The following is a 4,512-nucleotide window of genomic DNA, read 5'->3' as shown; positions in this document are numbered from 1 at the left end:
ACTGGGGTGTGACCCTCAGCGTTAGAGCAAGCCCACACAGCCCAGCAATATTCCTCCATGGCTAAACGCAACCAACTGACCGCGTTCTGGGCTATGATTACACTTTCTCATAGGCACCGCACACCACGGTCATTGTGTCCTATGACTGAGGTTTCTTGAAACCACTTCCTCCTTCAGCTGGCTTCCAAGAGACATAGCTTATGATCTTCCAGAATGAGCTGAAGTGATTCCCACCCCCACCCCCATTCCTTCACCCCCACCCACCTACCCCCCAACTCCCTGATGCTGGCTCCATTGCCAGGAAGACACAAGTCATGCTAACCTACTCCTCTGACACCCCCAAGGCCTGGGCACTCCCCTTCAGCCCCCCCCCCCCTGCTCCTTTATCACTCCCCCATCCTCTACATCCCCTTCCCCCACCTTCATGGCTATGTGTTCATTCAGTTGTTCCTCTAGGAACACCTTTTGCTGTGGGGACTTGGCCCTACAGCAGCTGTCTCAGTGAGCTTTTCTCCTGAGATGTCTGCTGCTTCATCATTTCTCTCTCCTTTACTGTAGAAATGAGCTTCATGCCTTGCAGGGTTTGCTTCAAAACGCGCCATGTTTGAAGGGAGGCAATTTGATTGGCGTAGCTAGAGGCAAAAACTCTTCTCCTTTGTCTTAGCGCCCCTATTCTTAGAAACGGTCTTTCCAGGGCCAATTCTTCTCTGATCCCCCTCTACCCCCCTTTCTCCCCCCCCCGGGAGTTGGAAGGCATTGATCAAATATTCCAGAAAGAGTTTTTCATCAACCTGTCTATGTAACTCTTAGAGCTGCCTACTGTCCTCCAGCAGCTATGGAGGATGGGAGCTTTTATATGCCTATTCAGCTTCTTCCACAATCCTTCCTCTTGCTTTTTAGTCTGTTTTGAAGCATTTATTTATTACACAAGGCTATGGTGATGAAGGAGGGCCGTGTCTGTACCTCTTAGCAGAGGGCAGGCCACACTGGTGTTCATGGACCGTGATTGGTGGAGGGAGAATGATCGCTAGGATACTAGTATCAGCATCATCTGCGGTTTAGCTGCGCAACATGTGGGTAGCAGAGGCTCTCTCGGTGACCCCATTTGGCAGTCCGTAAGACTAGGTCCTGTTCTGGTAACGCGGAGACAGCAGAGCATCCTTATCCTAGCGGAAGCAGTCCTAAGCAGTTCAACCTCATGGGCTGTCTAGACTTCATCAATTAGGATGCCTGAAATCAGCTAGGATTCCTGAAGCCCTGTGAGGATTTATGGTGAGAAAAACACTCCTGTTTTTGAAGGTTCAGGAGCGCAGCTCTTGGGATTCCATTTCTCGAACTTAGAGCCTCTTTGAACCAAGGCTTCTCTCTTCACCTTGCTCAATCCTACCCTATAGTGACGAGTGGCCGCTTTTTGACTGCCTTTATTTCTGCTTGAACGGTACTTATCTGCCACTGCCTCAGTTTGCCCTACCTCCAGAGTCTGTTTGCTGTTGGCAGTATGGGTCCAAGTGGATTCTCTCGAGACAATCACGGCTATAATATTGTGAAAGTCTCTCTAGCCGCGCAGCATCTCTGTGGTCTAGCGCTGGGAGCTGGAAGGAAACACGGTGGCCGAAGGGGACTAGGTCTGAGTCACGGGCTTGGGGATAATTTATGATTTCTTGCTGTTGGGAATTGTGGCACTGATGAAAACCAGCAACACACAGCAAGTACCTGGTGCAGGCATGGCTGTGAGGTTGTGGAGGTTGTCTCGGACTTAAAGCCAAGGGGGAAAGAAAGCGAAAGGCTGAGGAAAAGAACAGCAAGGTCTCTGGGGAGTTGGGAGGTCTAGGTGCTGGCAGCTTTTCCAGGACTTTCAATCAACTCCGTTTCCTTTCTCCACGAAGCCCTGAACAATTAACGCCAACGTCTGCAGATCCCCAGAGCACAATTGTTACAACCAAACAGGTCCTATGGATGCCATGATGTAAATGGCCGGGGGATATGAGTAACTTTAATGTTACTCACGGCTGCAGGGTTTTCAGTGAAGGGTCTCCACCGAGTTACTTCTCGCACACTTATATGTTCTAAGCATGGGGGGGGGGGGAGTTCAGCGTAAATGAAGTCAAGGTTATAAATTTCATGGAGCTGATGTTTTAAGAAAGGGATCGGGAGAAAAACACACACAGCAAAAGTGAGTTTGGACAGTCCCCGTGCTTGCTTTCTCCTTGCTGCTATGTACCACTTCTGGGCAGAAGGAGTCCTTTTTGTGCATAATTGCTGGAAGGCATCAGGGCTGAAGGTTCAGATCCTGGTGATGATGAAGGAGAGGACGTGAGCCAGCCAGCTTTTTAACTCACTAGGTAGAATGCGTAGGAACTTTGCAAGGCTCTGTTCTCATTAATGGACGACGAATCATTGTATTCATTATCATGAATCCAAATAGCTGAATAACGAATTGTTCCCACAGTAGAGCTACTATAAAAGTCACATGACTAAGTCTCTTCTGCTCACTACATGATGTCATGAGCACCCTCAGAATTCTGCCAGGAAGAAGACAGCCAGCAGGTGCAGGGCCTTGACCTTCAGAGTCATGATTGATGAACAAACATCTTTTCTTTATAACTTACCTGCCTCATTGTATTACATCATTGGCTACAGAAAATGAGCTAAGAGTATTTATTTGACTAAAATCAAGCTTTCTTAGCTTTTTCATGGTAAATACTATTTGATATTTGTATCTATATTGCTGTGTTTAAAATTGCCTTGTATGGATGCTTTGTAATGGATTAAATAAGTTAATACGGTTAAAAAATAAATTTCAGAACATAATGTTTACCTTTCCTCAAATTAAGAGCCCAGTGGAGGTTAACTATGTCTTTGGTGGCATACAATTTCATAGATAATAAGTACACAATGTTTTCCAAATAGTATCAATATTATTCTTGGTAGAAAATTTTAACCTTATAGAACTTCATGTGTATGGCCTGTTTTTGTTTTGGTTTGCTTGCTTGCTTGTTTGTTTACTTCTTTTGTTTTTTCTGAGAAAGAGTATTGCTGTGTAACCTAGGCTTGATTCAGATTTGAGATCTTCCTGCCTCAGTTTCCCAATTTGGGAGTGATAGGTAAGTTTCACCACGCCTAGCCTAGGTCATATTTTTTAAACTTATAAAACAGGACTGGCGAGATGGTTTAGCAGGTAAAGGTATTTACTACAAGCCTGACAACCTGAGTTTTGTTTCCAGAACCCATATGGTAAAAAATAATTATCTCTCACAAGGTGCTTTGTGACTACCATACACTGTGGCATGCACACATACATGCTCATATATATACACAGGAACACACAGAGAGAGAGAGAGAGAGAGAGAGAGAGAGAGAGAGAGAGAGAGAGAGAGAGACAGACTGACAGATGGACAGATGGACAGACAGACTACAGAGTAAGTAAATAAATATAATTGAAAAATTAAAGTCATAAAAATTAAGCCTGTATTGTCTAGTAAAATTCTCCCTGTATGCTTAACTCTCCAAAACATACTTATTCCTGAATATTTCTCTTTCCTTAAATAAAGTTTCTTTTCTTGTAAGGAAATGTTAATAATGATTTTAAATTGTAGACAAGATTGGACCTAGCTTTATTATATCGAGTTAATTATATCAGTACTCAGCAATTTGTTCCTCTGTAATACTCCTTTTACAGACATTTTTTTCTGTAATTCTACTTAAGAAAAAAAATTGTTCTAATTCATTCATTTAACAAATGCCTACTATGTGTTACTGTGTGTCATACTGTGTTCACAAGTCTATCATGTTTAAATGAAAGGTCTTACTTCCCTTCTTATTTTGGCTCATATAATAGTACTTATTTACCAATTTTATTTATTGTCCATTTGAGGGGGTGGGTGCACATGCCATGGTAGGTCAAAGGACAACTTGTGAGAGTCGACTCTTTCCTTCAATGTAGGAGTACTTGGAATTAAACCCATGTTGTCCGGAGTGGCCACGAAGACCTTTACCAACTGAGCCATCTCCTGGTCCAGCATCCGCTGCAACTACCTGACCTCTCTGTAAGTGCCTCTCCCTCACACGACTCCTTTGAGTAACTGTTTTCGTCCTTTGCAAGCAATATTGCATCGCTGCAGGGATGCTTTGGATCTTTAAGATACTGGTTTAGGAATATTAACTGGAGGGAAAATGTATGACCCAATTGAGATACGTGACTCTTGGCCTTCTAAAACAAGGTACAAATGAATGGAACTTGAAACCCATGAATTTATGGGAGGACGGGAAAAGTATGTAGCAACATGTTTGTGCTGATAGAAAATAGAAAAGTATAGTTTAGAATGCGGCTCAGATTGAAGGTTGGCGTGAACAGTAAGGAAGTGATATTCCACCCGACAGTCTGAGACGTGGTACCATCTAGTTTAGAGCTTTGGGACCATTCTCAGGATGAGAAGGACGGGCCTGGTTCAGTGTCTCTGACAAGCAACAAGCCTCTCTCATTTAAGAGACATCACTGTCTTATGTCTCCAT

Source organism: Micromys minutus (assembly GCF_963924665.1).
Source record: "Micromys minutus genome assembly, chromosome: 14".
Lineage (NCBI taxonomy): Eukaryota > Metazoa > Chordata > Mammalia > Rodentia > Muridae > Micromys > Micromys minutus.
Note: the sequence above shows the minus strand (reverse complement) of the source record.